Below are 22059 nucleotides of genomic sequence, written 5' to 3' on the forward strand. Positions count from 1 at the left end.
GGAAAAGCAACAAGCTGTACATCATACAAACCCCTCAAACACTCATCCAACTCTCAACTGAAATAACCAGCTCCCAAAACAGGGCTTCCTTCTCATCCATAGAACGAGATATAAACGAGCCCAAGGAAATGCACTCTACTGCTCCAGTGCACGAATTTTGCAAAGAGGCCACAAAATAATAAACTCAGGGTCCCTTGTAAGAGTGTGTTTTCTCCGTGAATGAAAAAAGGAACAAAACAATCTGTCGCTTCCTTAGCGCGGGACGTAGAAGCAAACAACTCCCCTTTAGTGCAATATCCCAAAACAGTCTCTCCCCAATGGAGATGGAAAGTCTTTGGAAGAGCAATATAGTTCCAGAACACCAAACGCTTTCCTCAGCGCGAGATGGTGAAAACGAACAGAAAACAGAGTAGCACTTCCTTATGTGAATCCAATATTGCAATGCTACTCCGGGGTGAAGAAGAGCGCTTACCTCAGCGTGCTGAAATATATCCCACCAAGCTTGTTTCATAGTCACAACGGGAAAAGGAAAGCGAGGACTCCTTCCTTCCCGAGAGAGAAGGTAGGTCCGGATGCTCGAGAAAGAACCAGCACTTCCCAAGGCGTGCAAGGAGATCAGACGATAACCACCGAAAAACAGGACGTGAAAAAGACAGAGAGCCTCCACGCAACTCGCGTGAGGCTCGAATGCAGATGCACAGGTACAAACGGCAGATTATGCGCATCTCAGTCCACGCATTGCCGGGTCAAATAGATGACGCTCCTCCCCTTCAGGCTTTCTGGGAGATGTAGTTCATAACTCATAAGTCAGTGTTCAGGTAGGCGCTCTATATGGTATTTGTCCCAATTCAGTGCCTAACAGTATTCCCTCCTCCCAAGCGCCTCCTAGACCAGGCTTCTCAGGGCAGCGTGCATGGAACGCCCTCACCGCCGGAGGCGCAAGGACATCCGACGAGGGTTCCCACGAATCGTCTTCCGAGCCGTAGCCCTTCCAAGAGATGAGATACCAAAGCCGGCCTCCCCTGAACTTGAAATCCAACACCTTCAGCACCTCATACTCCAATTGCCCATCCCGAAGCACAGGCGGCACAGCCCGCCGAGCTACCCCCAAAGCAGGGTTCAGCAAACTGCAATGAAAGACAGGGTGTATGCGCATAGACGCAGGCAGCTTCAATTTGTACGCCACAGAGCCCACAGGGCGCACCACCTGAAAGGGACCGATGAACCGAGGATGGAAAATGCTACGATATCGGAAGCGAATGTTCCTGGAGGACAACCACACCCGATCACCAGCCTTGTAGATACGACCATCCTGACGCTTCTGATCCGCTCAGGTCTTGTACATCCGCTTCGCGACGTCCAAATTGCGGCGTAGCTGGATATGCAAGGATTGCAATTGCTCGATCAGCACCGCCACAGTGGGTTGATTCGATATGTCACAGGGGACTGTCAGCGGAAGAAGAACCTTCGCATGGAAACCATGATTGGCCCGGAAAGGTGATTCCTTGATAGAACTGTGCCATGAATTGTTGTAGGACAATTCCGCTAACCACAACATAGCGACCCATGATTCGCCAGCTTCTTTCGCATAACATCTGAGATAGGTTTTGAGAGTTTGATTCAGTCTCTCAGTCTGGCCGTCGGTCTGCGGATGGAAACTTGTTGACGTGGCCGCTTCGATCCTGAGAGCCTTGCACCACATTTTCCAGAACCTGGCTATGAACTGTGGCCCACGATACGAAACAATGACTCTGGGAAGCCCATGCAATTTCACGACCTGAGTCAGTAACAGCTGAGCAGTCTGCCCAGCTGTGGGCAGGTTCTTGCAGGGGATGAAATGTCCCATCTTTGTAAGACTGTCCACTACCACAATGATGGCTTCACAACCATGATCTTTTGGCAGGCCCACCACAAAGTCCAGACTGATCGTGTGCCACGGATGCATAGGAGTAGGCATGGGAACCAATTTACCTTTAGCTTTGCAGCTCTCTCCCTTGGCTCTAGCACATACATCGCACTGTTTTATCCACAAGCTTATATCATCCTTCATGTGTTCCCACCAGAACTGTCTCTGTGCAAGCTGAAGAGTCTTTTTACCTCCAGAATGTCCAGCCAACACTGAATCGTGACACCAATTGAACGCTTTCAATCTAATCTCTAAGGAGGGTAGATATAACTTGTTTTCGCAGAAGGGCAGTCCGTGTTTGAGAGTCCTTGATGCACTGGAACTAGCCCATCGTTTCCACCCTTCCGAGTCTCTCTGATTTTTTACTTCGTCTAGAAAATTCTCCTTGGTGACGGAACACATCACCTTCTCAGGTGAAATGATGGCTTCAGGAGCTGAGGCTCGTGTTTCATGAACATCCTCTTGTCGAGATAGGGCGTCCGCTTTTCTGTTTTCTGAACCTGGCCGGTATGTTACTACGAAGTCGAACTCCGCGAAGAAAAGCATCCATCGCATTTGACGTTGCGTTAGATGGCGGGCTGTTTTCACATATTGTAGGTTTCGGTGGTCGGTGTAGACCGCGACAGGGTGTTTGGCCCCCCACAAGTAGTGCTGCCACTCCTCAAAAGCTTTCTTGATGGCTAACAACTCTTTTTCGGCCACCGTATAGTTCAGTTCGGCAGGACTTAACCTCTTGGACAGGAAGGCTACCGGATGCAACTGTCCTGAAAGACGATCACGTTGAGATAGTACTGCCCACACAGCGATGTCAGAAGCGTCCGCTTCCACCACGAAAGGCACCTCAATCTGAGGGTGTTGAAGGATGGGTGCCGACGTGAAAGCCTTTTTGAGGAAGTCAAATGCGCACTCTGCTTCTTGAGTCCAACAGAAAGGAAACCCCTTTCTTAACAGCCGAGTTAAGGGGAAACTAGTTGCGAGAAATGAGCAATGAACCTCCAATAATAGTTTGAGAACCCTAGGAAGCACTGCACATCTCTTACATTCCTTGGGATAGGCCATTCTTGTACAGCCAACATTTTCCTTTCAGCCATACATAGACCAGAGGGCCTCAAGATCACACCCAAAAACTCCACCTCTTGCACATGGAACTCACATTTGTTCAACTTGTAGAACAATCCATTCTCTTGTCATTTCTGTAACACTTTAGCTACCTGCCTACTGTAACTTTCAGTGTTTTGGGAGTAGATCAAGATATCGTCTATGTAGACGACCACAAACTTGTCAACATAGCTCTTCAACACATCGTTCAGGAAGAACTGAAAGGCCGCAGGGGCATTACAAAGCCCAAACGGCATCACTAGGTATTCAAACAGGCCGAATCATGTTTTAAAAGCCGTCTTCCACTCATCGCCCTCTCTTATCCGACCAGGTGATAAGCCCCTCTCAAGTCTAGCCGGGTATAAATGGCTGCATCTCTCACCTGGCCCAACAAGACAGGGATGAGTGGAAGAGGGTAGCGATTCCGCACAGTGATTTTGTTCAACCCCCTGTAATCCAGGCATGTTCTCAACTCTCCATTCGCTTTTTTAATAAAGAACAAAGGCGAGGCTGCAGGTGAGCGGGAAGGACGAATAAACCCTATGGCGACATAGTGGTCCAGGTACTCCCACAGGTGTTGTGTCTCAGGGTCCGACAAAGCATAAACCCTACAAGAAGGTAAAATGGCCCCAGGTATCAAATCTATTTGACAGTCATAATCCCTGTGAGGGGGCAACATCTCTGCCTTGGTTTCGCTAAAAACTTCCCTAAACTCAGCGTACACCTCGGGAAGTATTGTCTCCTTTTCAGCAGCGGTGGCTACCTGATAGACTTGTGTTAGGGCGATTACGTGACTACTGACTGATTGGACACAGGAGTGTAAACATTGTTCCGACTCAAAACTTAAGGTCTTTTGGGTCCAATCAATCTTGGGGTTATGCTTCCATAACCAGGGCATTCCTAGGATCACCTCATATTGAGGTGCTTCGATGATGTTTACGGTTATCGTTTCAACATGCATAGTGTCTTCCCCTTTTCTGAGCAGTTCTAACTCTTCGGTTACTTCCGTTATAGGCCCGGACTTCAGAGGCTTTCCATCCACTGCTAGGACTTTCTCAGGAACACTCCTAGGTACACGAAGCAACTTGAGACGTTGTACTAGCCCACTGTCTATAAAATTCCCGGTTAGCCCCTGAATCTACCATAACCTCTGCGTCATGAGTTCCTTTGTTATCCGTAAGACACATCTGCATGATAATGTGTGAAACAGAAGGAGTAACATCAGACCCTGCCAAAGAAGGAACTCTTAACTCAGTGGACTGTTCGGGTATCTTATCCGGCTGTGCTTCTGCTCTATTTGTACTCGGAGAAGGCACAATAGTGACTGCCACTTTCTTATTACTGTAATATGTGCCTGTCTTTTTAGGTTTCGTGGGGCAGTCTCTTACAAAATGGCCTTTCTTGCCACAATACATACATAAACCTAAACACCTGCGGTTCTCTCTCTCAGCTCTGGTAAACGGGGCTCTCACTGCTCCTATCTCCATAGGCTCAGATTTCTGATCCGTGGAGGAAGTCGTTGGCTTAACGCCCCTCTCGGTCTTCTCCCCCTGCCCGTACACCCTTTCACCCCTCCTTTCCGCTAATCGGTGGTCTAGTCGCAAGGTAAGATTCATTAAATCCGTGTATGTCCTAGGCTGGGGGTCTATTTGAGCGAGAACATCTTTCATGTCGTCTCTTAAACCCTGGTAATACAATGACATCCGTTTCTCTTCGGGCCACGCAGTTTCTGCAATCAACCTATTGAACTTAGTCAAATAGGTGACCAAATCCTGTTTCCCTTGCCGAAACTCCAGCAGTTCCCTGTCAGCAGACATAGTGGTAGCTCCCCTGTCGAACACCCTTTCCAGCTCTCTACGAAAAGAGTCCCAATTAGATAGGAGCGGATCATCATACTTAACCAAGGATACAGCCCAATTGGCCGCATCCCCGGTCATGTATGAGATCGCAAAAGCAACTCGGGAATGGTTGTTTGGAAAAGAAGCAGGCTTACAGGAAAAGTGTAGTAATATTTGCGTAAGAAACGTCTGTATCTTGTTAGGATCTCCTGTAAACCTTTCTGGACTGGCCAACGGAATAGGAGGGGGTACGTTAACATGTATCTGAGAAGACCCCTGAGTGGCATCAAAAGGGTTTCTGGCCTGTCTATCAACTTTCTCTCTAAGAGTGTCAGTTTCCGCCTTGGATGCCGCGAACTCCTGTTGCACTAGTACAAGTGCTTGCGGGACGTCGCCTAAGGACGCCATTCTTTGCGCAACATAAGAAACCAGAGGAGCGAATATTTCTTGGGCGCGTAATTCTGTCAGTGCCAAGGCCACTCCTCTGTTTTCGTGTGATGCCAAAAGGGGTCCACCTCCAAACTTCCCCAACTCTGGATATAACCAACTCAGAGTAGTGAGGTAGTTAGGCGAGGGAAAAAAGGAAAAGGATGAGGGAAGAACCAGTGGGAAGTGGGAGACCTGCAACACAAAGAATACAGTTTTAATACATATCCTGTTAATGCTAAATACACACATATGATCTCACTAGTACTTGCTCATACCTTTCCACTGGCTGCAGAATACGGTAACGATACATCTCTGAATGTGGGACATCAGCTTCCAAACTTCGAGTCTTCCTACAACGATAAACCACACTGTTAACCCTTCCATGCTCATGACGAGCTCAGCTCGTCATGCAGTACACTGCTCCTGTGCAGATGACGAGCTGAGCTTGTCATGAACAATGGGGATCATGGATCTGCAGCACAGAGGGGGAATTGCTGCAGTCCACTCCACTAGCATACTCCTATCCAATAAGGAAAAGCAACAAGCTGTACATCATACATACCCCTCAAACACTCATCCAACTCTCAACTGAAATAACCAGCTCCCAAAACAGGGCTTCCTTCTCATCCATAGAATGAGATATAAACGAGCCCAAGGAAATGCACTCTACTGCTCCAGTGCACGAATTTTGCAAAGAGGCCACAAAATAATAAACTCAGGGTCCCTTGTAAGAGTGTGTTTTCTCCGTGAATGAAAAAAGGAGCAAAACAATCTGGCGCTTCCTTAGCGCGGGACGTAGAAGCAAACAACTCTCCTTTAGTGCAATATCCCAAAACAGTCTCTCCCCAATGGAGATGGAAAGTCTTTAGAAGAGCAATATAGTTCCAGAACACCAAACGCCTTCCTCAGCGCAAGATGGTGAAAAATAATGATTGTCAAAACGAACAGAAAACAGAGTAGCACTTCCTTATGTGAATCCAATATTGCAATGCTACTCCGGGGTGAAGAAGAGCGCTTACCTCAGCGCGATGAAATATATCCTACCAAGCTTGTTCATAGTCACAACGGGAAAAGGAAAGCGAGGACTCCTTCCTTCCCGAGAGAGAGTGGGAGATAGCGTGGTGCTCCCAGCAACGCCCGAAGGTCCGGATGCTCGAGAAAAGAACCAGCACTTCCCAAGGCGTGCGAGGAGATCAGACGATAACCACCGCACAACAGGATAAACAGGACGTGAAAAAGACAGAGAGCCTCCACGCAACTCGCGTAAGGCTCGAATGCAGATGCACAGGTACAAACGGCAGATTACGCGCATCTCAGTCCACGCATTGCCGGGTCAAATAGATGACGCTCCTCCCCTTCAGGCTTTCTGGGAGATGTAGTCCATAGCTCATAAGTCAGTGTTCAGGTAGGCGCTCTATATGGTAACTGTCCCAATTCAGCGCCTGACACGCCCCTCCCAACCACACACACATTTATTCACTATCCCATACAAATAGTCAGTTATGTAATTAATAACTAATATAGACTTTCACATAGCTAGTAACCAACTTATGTAGTAGTTTACACAACAAGAGATACAGTGATACAGGTAATCACTATCCCATATATTTAGTGAGACACTTTAATTTACTCATTTATACAATCAGTCACGGTGCTACTAAATCCTCCATCCAAACACTTATACATCCACTAATTCTTCAATGCAGATTGGTATATATATCATACATATTTATAAATAACAAACCAAACCGCATTCACTGGATGATGTCATCAGTGATGTCACCAGTGATGTCATTTGAGATGGCATCAGTGATGTCACTGACCATGTCATGAATGATGTAATATGTGACATCATCAGCAGTGGATTGCGGGTGCGCGAGTTATAGTTAGTACAATTAACTATAACATAGGAATTTCAGTGGTTTTATTCGAATGAAATGTCTGGCTAACTATAACACCCCTGAAACCTATGGTTTTTTCAGTGAATATATAGATATATATATCTATATATATATATATATTACCTACTGATAGTTGCCAGTAGGTAGTTATAGTTAGTGCCTTGTTACCATAGGAAAATTGCAACATTCTATTCCCAATAACTTTGGCACCGATTGACGAATCTTCGTGAAATTTTCAAAACATATGGCCCACTTTGGTCTGCTCCTATCTTGAAAGTTTCGGGGTCATTTGGCAAGCAGGGGTGAGAAAAAAGGGGGGTCCCAAAAAGTGTTTTCTCAATGCAATTTTCCATAGGAATCTTTAGACACGGCTACAGCCCAAACTGCTGAACGAAATTACACCAAATTTGGCAAAAAGGTAGCCCATGGTTCAGAAAGAGCCTTTTTGTTAAATGGTGTAAATCCGTTCAGTAGTTTTTAAAATATTAATGGAAAATGAAATATATATATCTGGGCAAGCCTAACCACACATCTCATCGTGATATCTGGTTGGCTGTCAGCACTTCTTCCAAGAAGTGTTGGCAGCCATCTTGGGACCAATATACATGATAGCACCTCATTAAAAAGCATTGCGGTTAATAGAAGGTTTTAAGACTTTAGTTACAATATAAATCATGTGTTGATCATACCATACTTATTTTAGGAATTGTGTTGTGTTCTAAGGTGATTTAACATGTGAAAAGCCTTCTGCTGGGATATCATGAATCATGTTTGAGAGAAAGCTATGTTCTCATGCTTTTCCCACAGAGGTTTGGAAGGTGATCTATAAGCTAAACTGAGCGCATATTTTATGTAAATTCACATTATCTTTCTCAGTCATGTGAGAATGAAGTCTGACATTCTCAGTAAAACATGTACATCTAACAAAGGCAGAGACTTGGATTTGTTTGTATAAAATTGTATATAATGATTGTGTTAACTTTGTATATTGTATGAACTTTTATAATTATTTTTTTCTACTTTGAATGAAGAAAATATATAAAAAGAATAAGAAAATTGAAATGATATAAATGTAAATGTAAATGTAGACGTATTTGTAAAGCGCACTGATACCCCGGCAAGCAGTGTGTCCTGGCGCTGTACTCATACCGCTAGGGAACCCGTCCTGGCTTTTCCCTGTGAAATGTCCACTCCTGGGCATCCCGGGGTGCAACCAGGCATCCCCAGCGCTGTAGGGGGCCGTTGTGGAGGCTAAGCAAGCTATTGCCCAGAGTTGCAGCGTGGGACTCATGCTCAGAGTAGGCACCGAGGCGAGAAATCGTGTCCGAGGAATTATGAGCCCAAGAACCGCCAAGATCAGCCTAGACGGGATTTGAACCCTGGTCCCAACCAGACCTCTGTACCAGGGACTGCCGCTCTAAGCAGTGAGCCACACTCCTCCACAAATAATATATGAAGTCATGAAATAATAAAAATAATGGAAAATTTCAATGTCAAGTGTCGCTGTTGTGAATAAATGTTTGAGATACTTTGAAAATAACAATCTTTTGATGAAAGGAACTGATATGCTATGAGGGAGTATATTCAGTTGAGTACAACCATACATGCCAACAGGCCTGATTCAGCCAGGAAATGTCCAATGTTTTTAAGCCCAAGTGGGCTTTATTTGATCTATCTCCTGTCTACAATCTCCTCTTTTTCAATGTAAGTCAAAGGGGAAAATCAATACCCCATTTTTTTTTAAATCTCCCTCTTACCAAGTTCAAAATGTTATCAAGTATGGTACATTGAATCATGGAAGGCAGGAGGAATTGGGATGGGGACATGGACTCGGATAACAGAGTACAGGAGGGACATGGAGAGGTGCAACAAACTGACCCTTCAGGGCAGGCATCAGGGTTTGCAGCAGCACAATACACCACTCAGGGCATGCGGGACGGGAGTGCAGCACAACAATCCATAGAAAGCAATAGGGAGGGGACAGGACCATGCACATGGACAACAGAGAACAGAGGTGAAAGAGGCAATGGTAGCTAGCTGACCATAATGGACAGACAGGAGAGAAAGATGCAGCATAACAGACCATAAAGGGCAGGAGGGATGGACCAGGAGCATTACAATGGAACAGACAAGCCAGGAGGGAGGGAATAGGGGTCTGCACATGGAAACAGAGGGCTGGGGGCAAGGGGCAGTGGAGGAGCAGCAAGATGACCATGGAGGTCAGGCAGGATGGGTACTAGAAGCAAGACACACCATGGAGAGCAACAGTGAGACTATAATGACATACACACAGACCATGGAGGGAAGGTGGGAGGGGGTCAGGGGCAGCTAGCTGACCCCAGGGAACGTGGGATGGGGGCCGTGGCAGCACAGAAGACCATGCATGGCAAGCGGGAGGGTTAGTGGCAGCACAATGACTATGATGGGCAAGAAAGAGGGTGCAGGGGCATGCAAAAAGGACCCTGGAGGATAGAAGGGAGGGTCAGGACCTGGGCACAGATAAGAAAGTTCAGGGGAAGGGGCCTCACAACCGACCACGTGGGGCAGGCAGGAGCAGCAGTTGCAGCACAGCAGAACAGGGAGGGCAGAAGGGTGTGGCAGTAAAATGGACCATGGGGGACAGGAGGAAAGGGAAAGGGGCATGGAATGTGGACAGGCAGGGTGGAGGTGGCAGGGACAAGTTACAGTCATTTGACAATGCTAGGCAGGTGGAAGGGAAGTGGCAGCTCAATAGAACACTCAGAGTAGATAGGAGTGGCAGGTCCATGGAACATGGTGGGCAAAAAGGGTGGAACAGAGGCATGCACACAGACATCGGAGGGCAGGGGGAAGGAGAACAGGGGCAGCAAGCTAATCACAGAGGTTAAGCAGGAGGTCAATGATGGGGCATAGAATTGGGCAATGGAGGGAAGGAGGAGTGGACTGGTACATCATGCTAAATGGAGGGCAGTGGCATCACATCAGACCATGCATGGCAGGAGGGAGGAGGGTAGTCCATGGATTCAGACAACAGAGGATAGGGATGAGGTGGATGGGACAGCCATCTAACTGTTCAGAGAAGGCGGGAAGGCCAGTGGCAGAACAACGGCCGCACAGGGCTGTAATAAGGGAGCAGGGACATGGACTTGGACAATGGATGGCTAGGAGGAGGGAAGGCAGGAGCAGCAAGCGTGGGTGGGTTAGCACAATGCCAGGCCCTGCTTCCAACCCCCCACCATCCATTATGATATGCATCATACTTAACGTATAAAAAAACTAGAAATTTGCTAAAAAAAAAAAAGATTACAGGGACGGATTGGTTAGAATCAGATTTCACTCATACACAACCAGTGAAATTCAGCAGTTATACTTACCTGAGCTAACTATAACTTACACCCCGCAATGTACTGCTAATGACCTCAGACATTACGTCATTCATGACATGGTCTGTTTCATCACTCATGACATCACTCATGACATCTCAAATGAGCTGTGAATGGAATGGAACTATAATCGCTAGAACTTTATTTAGAGATAGTGTGTGTATATTAACACCCCTTTTTTTTCTTTTCTTTTGTGTAAGAACCATCATAATACACAACATGCCCAGATTAATATGGCCAATAGCCTTTCACTTTAGAGTAATGTGTAGTCCATTGATTATGTTGATGTTTGCAATCCTAAGTATGTTTATTATGAATAGGTCACGCACGTTGACGAACATACAGGTATGGAGGTCATGCGGCAAGATATGCAGAAATGACATTGTGTGCATATTAACACTTGTTTTCTTATCTTTATTGAATCAATTCCTGAATTTTCACATCTTGACCAGGCCAATATGGCCGCCAGCGTTTTGGATTAAAGTCATATGTAGTCCTTTGGTAATATAGTCCTTTGGTAATGTTGGCAACTATAGGCATTTGTACATTTAAATAAGGATGCTACAATGACGTCTTGTATCGTTATCAAGGTTCGGACGAGCCGAAACACGTGGATCACGTCCTTTGCAGATTAAATACTTCCAAACTACAACCTGAGTGCTGATTCGTTCCTTGTAAGAGTGAGAGGAGATTAAATACATATATATAACATTCACTGAAAAAAACACATGTTTCAGGGAGATTATAGTTAGAAATGAGCATTTAAACAACCTCAGAAATTCACTGAAAAAACCACAAGTTTCGTGGACGTCATAGTTAACTGGACATTTCACTCGTACAAAACAAGAGAAATTCAGCTGTTATAGTTAGTTGTGCTAACTATAACTCGCGCTCCCGCAATGCACTGCTGATGACATCACAAATTACATCACTCATGACATGGTCAGTGACATCACTGATGACATCTCAAATGACATCACTGATTACATCATCCACGTGATCATCTGATGCACCTCCTCACACCCTAAAATACAGACTACCATTCTCAAAACCATAGTGAAGAACCGGGGTTTAACCCAGCGGCATCAGGGGCACGCCTAGGATCTTCGAGTTCACCTGTCTTGGTATACAGAGACACGGAATACTTCTGGATGGCATCAGAGACCAAGTTTATTAGCTGCAGCTAGTAACAGTGATCCTAGAAATACATCACGGTGTAAATTCTCAGGAGACTGCTCATTTTACTAAGGCGAGATGTCTCCTTTTATACCCAATATTCACATTATAAATGTATTCCCACTGCACAAAGTTCTAGCCAATAAGGTACATTTTCAAACAAAGTATCACATAACAAAAACTCAATTTACAGTATCCCAACCCAAAAGGTAATTATTAGGAATGTCCCAAATTCAATCTCCACAAGCCGGACAAACCTACAATTGAAAGCATGACCCAAGTAATGAAGAAACATAAAATAGAAACAGTAACAGATGCTGAACAAGATAAGGCATGTGCAAGAAAACTAAAAGTTAACGATGTCCTGAACATTGATTGGCAATCTCAGACAAAGATCGATCAGGGAAATTGGCTTTGCGAGGTCAGTTTCAGGTGAACAGGTCAGTTTCTTACAGTTCATTTCAGAGTCAAAAAGAAACCTAGTTAATGTATACATGAACTTAGAAGGCCAGGCCACTTTGTTCGCCAGGCTACCTTCACAGGCCTACGTGAGGGCAACACAAAATGGTGGCACAGAACAAAATGGAGTCAGACTCGAGAATTACAAAACCTCAATAGTCACACCAATACTAGTACAGCTACAATATTCTGAACACTATGCATGCAGACCTCCAACCAGCTACATACTATTGATACGCTCTTCTAAATACCCAGTTAGTACCTGTGCAGTCTAGGAATCCTTCTGTCTGTCCCATGCACTTCTCCATTCACCCATCCAGCACTATCTACTTATCCTATCACTCCACCAATACCTAAGCACTTATAAATTCAGCACACACTTTCTTTGCAACACTGAAAATACTCCAGTTACTAGTCATATACTTAAGGAAAGGCGTAGTCACTAACACAAGTGCAGGTACAATATTTTGTACACTATGCATGCACACCTCTAACCAGCTACAAACTATTGATCCACTTTTCTAAATACCCAGTTAGTACCTCTGCAGTGTAGGAATCGTCCAGTCTGTCCCATACACTCCTTTAATCACTTATCTACCACTATCTGCTTATCCTATCACTCCACCAATACAGAAGCACTTATAAATTAGGTGTTGACCTAGGCGCCAACACATAAAATATTCTGTGCATAATCCCTACAAATCTCTAAGCAGATACATACCATTGGTCCACTCCATTAAATACTGAAGTAGTACCCATGCAGCGTAGGATACCTCCTGTCAGTCTCATGCGATTCTTCAATCACCCATCCAGCACTATGCAGTGTAGGAATCCACCTGTCTGTCCCATGCATTTCTCCAATCACCCATCCAGCACTATCTACTTATCCTATTGCTGCACCAATACCTAAGCACTTATAAGTTCACTATACACTCTGTTTGTAATACTGTAATTATTCTAGTTACTAGTCATGAACTAATGGAATGGCCTAGCTACTAACACAAGTACAGCTAAAATATTTTGTGTATTTTGTGCACTATCCAAGCAGACCTCTAACTAGCTACATACTATTGATACACTCTTCTAAATACCCAGTTAGTACTCATGCAGTGTAGGAATCGTCCAGTCTGTCCCATACACTCCTTTAATCACGTATCTACCACTATCTACTTATCCTATCACTCCACCAATACGGAAGCACTTATAAATTAAGTGTTGACCTAGGCGCCAACACATAAAATATTCTGTGCATAATCCCTACAAATCTAAGCAGATTCATACTATTGGTCCACTCCATTAAATACTGAAGTAGTACGCATGCAGCGTAGGATACCTCCTGTCAGTCTCATGCAATTCTTCAATCACCCATCCAGCACTATGTTCTTATTGTATCATTCTGCCAATACCTAAGCACTTATGGGGCAGATTTACAAGCACCCTGCACCACCGGTACGTCACTTTTTATAACGTAGTGATGGCGCCAGGCACTCCTTCGTATTTACAAGGGGAGGAAATGCCACCCTACATGGTTTTTCCTCTCCTTGTTAATACGACCCCTTCATACACAGAACTTTACAATGAAGGGGCGTTCCATAGGTGTTGCTGTGGGTGTTCCTACGCAACACCCATAGAACAAGACACATCTCCAGATATATGAGAAATCGTAAATCTAGAGTTGGTGTACAAGGCGCAACAAGGAGAATTGTTTTCTTTCAATGCACGTTGCATTCCACGGCAAACACGGAAAGAGGAAAATGCCTTTACTGATTGTTTTTGTGCAGGAAGGTGTCCCTTGCTGTATACATATATTCAACCAAAACTTTCATACATTACCTTGCAATTATAGTTATTTCTTTAACCAGATAAGCTAGGTCCTATAAGAACTTTTTTTTTCTTTTGTATTTTTAAATTTTCTTTTTAACAATTTTGTATTTTTTTGGTGTTTTTTTAAAAAAAAAGAACGAATAAAACAGGAAACTTTTGGAATTACTTATCATTCCAAAAAAACAAACAAAAAAAATTAACATTGATGGTTGTGTTGCGCAGCATAAACTGCATCCACCGACTGCAACCAAAGCATATAAGTTTCTTACACTTCACATGGAGTTGCTCGAGAAAGGTGAATTGCATTGCAGGTGTTCCTGATGTCGCTTCAGATGTACTTGCCACTGCAGGTGAGGGGTTCAAAGCAGCTCACCTTATTTCCTCCCGAGCAAGATTGGGAGGATTTGTGGTGCGGAGATGCTTGTACATAAAAGCAGTGGCGCAAGAGTATTTTTTTACTGCCTCTTGACAGGACTGGGTCACAAATTTTGCACGGTACCTTTCTCGCATTTACTTTCTTCTCTCCAGGTGGAAAAGGCAAGAACTTACACACAACAGATTCCGACCTCTGTGGACGTGGTGCCTCCTGCAAGAATTATTCTTCAGAAGATACTTCCTCCTGCTGCTGCTGCTGTCCAGATGCCATTTTGTTTGATATATTCTTTGAAAAACACCAAAAAAAACAAGCAGAAAGGGTTCTTGTATGAAAAGAGATGTCTCTTTAAAGATGCTCCAACAAGAATGATTAAAATGGGTGGGGTCCTTCAATAGTTACAGTGGGAAATGTTGTGAACCAATGAAATCTTTTTTTTGAGGTCACATGGGATCCGCGCACTCTGCGCTCATGATGCATGCACCCGACGCGACTTCGCGAAAATATATTTAAAAATACGTTTATTATAAGTACAAATATATTATTTTTATGAATATCTTAGATAATCTCTTGCCCTAATATGTATATTAAAGACACATACATATCATTTTAAAACATAAACATTTTTTGTGGGAGTCGCGCACCCAGCGCGCCCCAGCACGTATATGATGTCATGCGGGACCCGCCACCGCGCAGGCGTAGCGTACCGTAATGCACATGTGTCGCGAATGTGCGGGAGCAGGAGTCACGGAATGGTCGCATACCAATCGCGCACATCATGTAATATTAAATGTATATGATGTAACTGAAAAACACGCAGCCGTCACACACTGTACGACTTTTCTAAAATGGCGGCTAGAATCCGTGCACCAACGGTGATGGGTACGCTTTGGGTGTGCGGCTCCGAATTGTTTTGGGAAAATAATATAAATATATTAAAATAAAGAAATGAAACAAAAAAATTAGCAATATTTCAGTTTGATTTTTTAATTATTTTTTTACAATTTTCAGAAAAATATATATTGTTATTTAATGAATAAAATATTCATAAATAAAGTGTTAAAAAACATAGACATGAGTACAAAAAATAGGTATAACTACTATTACACTTAAAAATTTGCATTTAAAAAGATTTGAAATTCACTGAAAAAAACCATATGTGTCAGAGACGTTATAGTTGGAAATTAGCATTTAAAAAACCTTAGAAATTCACAGAAAAAACCATAGGTTTCAGGGATGTTATAGTTAGCTGGACATTTCACTCGTACAAAACCATAGAAATTCCTCCGTTATAGTTAGTTCTGCTAACTATACCTTGCGCACCCGCAATGCACTGCTGATGATGTCACATATTACATCATTCATGACATGGTCAATGACATCACTGAGGACATCACTGATGATATCTCAAATGACCCCACTGATGACATTACTGATGACATCATCCACGTATAAACTTTCATCACTCACTGTAAAATACAGAGTACCATATTTGAAATCATTGACACACCAATACCAGTTACTACATTCCCATTCACTGATTCCTAAGTCTATACACACAACTACCCATTCAACAACAGAATCACTTCTACATGCGGTCGGTAATTAATAGAACACTATCAAATACACTTATACACATATATAGACATCGACACATCAGCAGTCATCTTAGTTGGTTATGCAGTCATCCTACTCACTCATGAAAAAAATTAATCACACTTACATTTACTCACTTACACAATTAAACACACAACACCTCATTTATTCAAACACATAGTAAATCATAGTTAATATGTTAAAAAATCACCATTACAATTATACACTCATTCATATAATTACTCTCACAATCACTGACTAGTCTGTCCTCAATACTATGTCCCATCGATATTCTAGTGTCTGTATTCAGGGTGCATATTGTGACTGGAAGATGTTTGAGTTTATTTTAGGAGTCCATTAGGAGGCAGAAGTGTGCACCAAGCAGGAGATACTATGTGGTTGATAGAGCAAAACTTTCTTGAACCCAGTGTATGCACATTTAAAAATTAATATCAAAATGTCTGTCTGTATCCTGTAGTAAAAAAGAAAATGTGATTTGTGAAGTGCTAAGGGGCATAGAAAAATAATAATCAGCTAAGACAGCCTGTGGCAAGGCTCAGTCTTTCAAATTGTTATTTCAATTTAAGTACAAATAGTACTATTTTGGCACAATGCAAAACTTTTCACTCGCATGATGACAACCCATGAAAACACTAGGCAGTCCCGACATATAACAGGCACACTGGAATGTCATTCGGGGGAAAAAGTAGGCCAATTTTCTGGCAAGCTTGCCTCAGCGGTCAATCTGCAATGACTAGCAGAACCTGCTACACTTGCAAGTTAAGGTAAATATGAGATAATCCATGGACCAACGAACATCTGCACTTTTAGTTTACTCAGAGTAAAAAGAAGGGTAAATGGGCCCTGTGTTGCTCTTGCGCTGTAACGTCCTAAGACGTTTGAAGCTGCGACTGTGCCAGACACACTGGAATTCGGCTCTAACAACTCCATCGTCTTTCCTGGTGAGGCATCAGCTGGCAGCGCACAGCGGCACAATGTTCTTCACATGTTTACAGTCTGAGCAGCGATTCACTGGAGAAAAAATATGTCTTAACTTATGTCAAAGAGTTCTGCTTTGTGGAAGTAAAAGTGAAAATTACATGAACGTTTTGAGATTTATTGGAACTATTTTAAAGCTGCAGTTGGAAAAACTTTTCTGACTCTTAGATACAATGTGTTTCCCAAAATTATGTTGCCAGTGAGAGAATGCCATTGCAGTGTCCATCTTGTATCGGTTAAGAAAAAGTAACTGTTACACAGATTCTTTCTACACAGGAGTTGTAAATAAATGAAATCTTGTCATACGGCAAATGAAGGTATAATTCACAATGTATTCCTGCTTGGTAACTAGCTTCCTCTGCCTCCATGCTGAGCCGCTTCATACACAATGTCTATGCACGAGCACATTTTGTAGCTCCACATTTTCCCCTCCTGACAGCAGTTCTCTCCTTCACCGTAACTCCTATCAGATCCCATCGTCCAAGTGTGCATCTCGCGCTCTTTCGATACACAGAGGCCAGAACCACACCGGAGGGTCAGATAACTCACTCGCGCTCCATTCATTAAGCATGCTGGTTTAATAACACTCATAGACTCAGAATTAAGTGCAATAGCTTTTGGCTGTAGGGTTTTTTTAAAGCCAGATACTAACAATTAAATATACGGGGCAGAGCTTCCAAGAAAGAGCTCAGTTTTATGTTCAGACACAAAGACAATTAGAAATTGAGTAACAGCCATTTATTAGAGTCACAGTTAATTTTGACATTTAATCAACAACAGTCCCAAGCTTTCAACAGTGAACGCTACAAACATTTAATAATTGCAAACCCGAATTCCTCCCACCAAAAAAAATACACGGAGTACATTTGTTAAAACAAGATGAATGTTAATTTCTGGCGGTGGGTTTACTGTCCTTTTAGTTTTGCTGAATGTTAGTAAAGCATGGCATGGCCTCTTATTGTAGCCCTGTGACACAAGATTAGTGGTGCAACCAGGGAAGACACTATTCCCATTCCAGGGATGTGTAAATGGGTACCTCTACGTTTGTCGTGCCAGAGGATGCAAGGCTATCTTCATAGGGCATGTAGCTGATACAGGCCTTATCACAAATGTGCCTTAGTCAATCTGCAGGGTCAACCTATATGCCTCAGTCAACTGGCCACAACATCATTCTTTAAGGCCTATCCCTCTCATAAACCATAACAACAACCCACCTGCACCGCCCACGAAGGCCCCACTTCGAATCAACAAGCCCAACTGTAACCTCCTGTGGGCCCAGTGTTGTGTGCTCGGAGATTTTGACTACCCTCTCACCATGTGGGCGAACGTAACAACCACCAAACTCACGATTATCACAGTCAACTGCTCAGTGACTCATTTTCATCTTTGAATTTTTGTAAATAAACATCACCTTTAATGAACACTCATTGGTGTACTTGCACATTTTTTTTCTATCCATATGCATGAGAACAATGTTACGGTAGTGTCCTAAAAACTCTTTATCGTTTGACATTTTCTAATACTGCAACACACTTACACATGTCAACAGGCATGCTCATACATTCAGGAAAGAATTGCAATACATTCAAGTTAGATTTTCAGAATAAGCATTTTCTTTTTTTTAGTTAAATAGTATTATTTTTCAAATGTGTAAGTAGAATAGTTCTCTGTGATAGGTGAAAGGAAAATGTGTTTCTTCAGCTGATGAAGAAAACGTCAAATTGAACGGGGATGGAGAATGGAAAAAAGTATGATAGGAATGTAGGAGACAAGTCTATATACAAAGCCAGGGAAGACGTATGCTACAACTGCAGGTGGGTAAGGGTGGATGAGAAGATAAGTCTGCTATTCTGGAGGTCAGGGGGCTACAAAACGTTCAGTGCTGGTCAGCTTTTGCATCTAGGTTTGCCCACAACTCCCGAATCATTCCTTTAACCTCCATAGAGAGTTCCTGCTGCTCAGCTATATATAACCTGCTTCATAGCCTCCTAGAAGCAGCCATGTGGACGTTCTAGAGCTGTGGAGTGGTCTCAGGATATCTGGGTGAATTTTTCCCTTAGCCACTGTTCTCTGAAGTGGGCAGTTGTAGAAGGAGTATGACATTGGGTGCAGCTGGAAGCACAGTTATTGTGAGCGCTTCTGGACTGATGGAGAGAGTGGCCACTGGCCCAGATGATGGTATGGACGGCTCCTGAGACATTACTCTTGCTTTATCTTCTTAGCCAATCAGAGGCCTAATGTCCGACTCTTTCTGATATGTGGTGACAAGCTCTAGCACACAATAAGTGGGATTTTCAGCCTCCACCTGGAGTCTTTTTAACTGAGAGCGTGATGCACTAACCCTGGTGATGGTAGGTTCCTTCTCCTATCCATTAGTGCCACTCAATTGTTCACATGGCTGCTTAGTGGCCAAGGACCTTTTTTTCTTTGGCTGGGGTCCTGCTGTTTTCTGACATCGCTTGTGCTTCCCGCTGAAAAAGAATAGTGACAATTGAAGAAATGATGAGTGCATATCTCCAAGATAGCATCCACATTAAAGTATGTTTTAACAACATTGTATGATAAATGTGTCACATAGTGACAATGCCACAGACCGTTTGGTTTGCAAGGTTATTCTTTCATTATTCCACATTTAACAGTGGTTGTCTACCAGAAAACAATATGCAGCCAAGAGTATATGTTACATCAACCTCAAACGTTATCCTTTGTCTATGTTCAACACGGTGAAACTACACCTTAGTGCATGGAATGTCTAGACTTCCTTGAACTCTATCAACCCTACATGCACTTATGATGGCAAACAGGAAATTCGATAAGACTTGTAAGAAATTGGGTTACTGGCAGAGAGAGGTGAAATCCTACTCAAGCAGCAATCACAATCCTTGTCAGGGAGAAGTCACAAGAAAACCCCAAATTAACCTGTGCTCAACCCTCTGGTAACTTGGCACAGAGCAGTCAGGCTTAATCTAGAAGCAATGTACAAAGTATGTGTACAGTAATCTAAACAGTAATAAGGTGAAACACAACACAAGAAAAATCCAACATCAATTTAGGAAAATAGATTAGAATTTACTAAATAGTTTTACACCAAAACAACAAAAATCCAATCAGTAGAACCAGGTTATGCAATTTAAAAGATTTTTGTGAAAATAGTGCCAAAAACCACACTGTGTGAACTGTGGTTATCTGTTTGCACCAGACTGGGACAAAGTCACAAGCTCAGTCCGACCGCGATGGAACACATGCCAGCTTCAGGGGCCAAGTTAGGCCCACTAAACAAGAGTACCTTACATTCAGGTTGCAGAGCATTGCGAGATCCTGTGTCAAAGATGTGTCACACTTCCGAGTTGATGTGAGGTCCAGGTGTGGAATGCGTCATGCAGCATGGGTTCTGGGACGCAGCCAGGTCCAGCCTCGCTATTGAGGTTGCCATTAATAAATGGCTTGTAATGTGCAGTCCAGTGTTGAAGATGCGTCGCACACCATCTGGTTCGGAAGAAGCGCAATTGTTGTGATGTGATATTTTGTGAAGTGTTGTGTCGCTCTGTGGTTCCAAAGCAAAATTCTGAGAGGCAACGCATTGCGCTGCATTGGTTTTCCTTGGACTGCGGAGGAGCTGGCATGGCACCTTCAGGCCCACTTCCAAGGTTCCAGACTGGGATGGCACTACTTGGGAGGGCCCAACTCACACATGCCAGAATCCAGGAGCTGGGTTCCGGATTGTTGGAGCCTATTCTGTCCCTGAGGCTCTGGTCAGGAGTCCAGCCAATGAGCTCTTGGAGTCACTCTAGTGGTCCTTTGTTCGAGATTCAGGTCGAGTTCTTCTCAAGCAGGCAGGAGGGCAGCAGTGCAGAACAGCAGGGCAGCAGAGTGGCATTCCTTCTTACAGCAAGGCAGCAATGCAGTCCTTCTTCTGAGTCTTTCACAAGTCAAGATGTGTACTGAAGAGTTGGATCGCCCAGTCAACATCTATACTTGGTGCCCACTTTGAAACAGGAGAATGTTCTGAAGAGTCCCACCCCCAGAGGTGCTTGGAATTTCCTACCTCCCTGCCTTGGCCCGAGAGTGTCTAGGGCCACAATAAACTAGTGCCAGACCTGTTTTGAGTACAAAACTCCACAACTTGTAGCCATACAGTGCAGAGGTAACTGCTTAGACATCATAGATTTTCAGAGCAGTGACGATGGGTTTGGAGTAAGAGGAGGCATGCTCCTTTTTTTCTGATGCCAGCTATCTGCCTAGTTTTAAGAGAAGAGAGGTGCACCTTGGGTTTCCAGGCAAGAGTTGAGGATAAAATACTCCCAGGTAAGTAAAGACTAGTGGTGGCTCCTCCGCTAATGAGGAGGAGCGTCGCCCCACTAAGCACTTAAAAACTGAAAATTAAAATGATAATAACTTAATATTATTTTAATTTTATATAAGCATACTGGCTCAGTTGGTTGAGGGGTAGGCTATTCTGAGCTGTTTAGAGGCTGGGGGAGGAGTGGTAGGCACTTTCTAGTGCGCATGACATTTTGGCCAGCCTTTACAGCCTGAGTAAAGATCATGCCCAACCTCCCAGCCCCTGTCTGAGCACCAAACTGTGGCGCTCAGACCAATCAGAATGCTGCTGTAAAGCAGCGTTGTGATTGGTTAGGCGAGGCCATGAGGCTGCGTGCTTCCTGCTGCCCCAGAAGAACAGAAGAGGACACACGAGAGGTGGCGATCAGCGGCTGGCCGGCCGCATCCAGCTAAGTGTTTTAAAAAATATATATATAGGTACGGAGATTGGGAGCCCCTCTTACAATGACATTAGAGATCAGAAGAATTTTGCTTATCTTGTAAAATTAGATCTGCTGGAATGCCACCTGGTCATGTATCCTTTTCTCTGGTTACTACGTCTAAAGCAAGAGTAACATCTGCAAGCCCAAAGGAGAGCTCTGGGGTGGCAGACAAGTCAGCAAAACAAGAGGCACTCCCCCCAATTCCTTAGTAGGAGTAAGATGGCTTGGGGAATATATGGTTGAAAAATGCTCAACCCATGTAGTAGGGTCTATGTGATTCTGTGGAGTTGATGCCTCGGACAGAGAGCAGACATTGTGAGACATAGCGGGTTGTG

The sequence above is a fragment of the Lissotriton vulgaris genome, chromosome 2_1 (assembly GCF_964263255.1).
Source record: "Lissotriton vulgaris chromosome 2_1, aLisVul1.2, whole genome shotgun sequence".
Lineage (NCBI taxonomy): Eukaryota > Metazoa > Chordata > Amphibia > Caudata > Salamandridae > Lissotriton > Lissotriton vulgaris.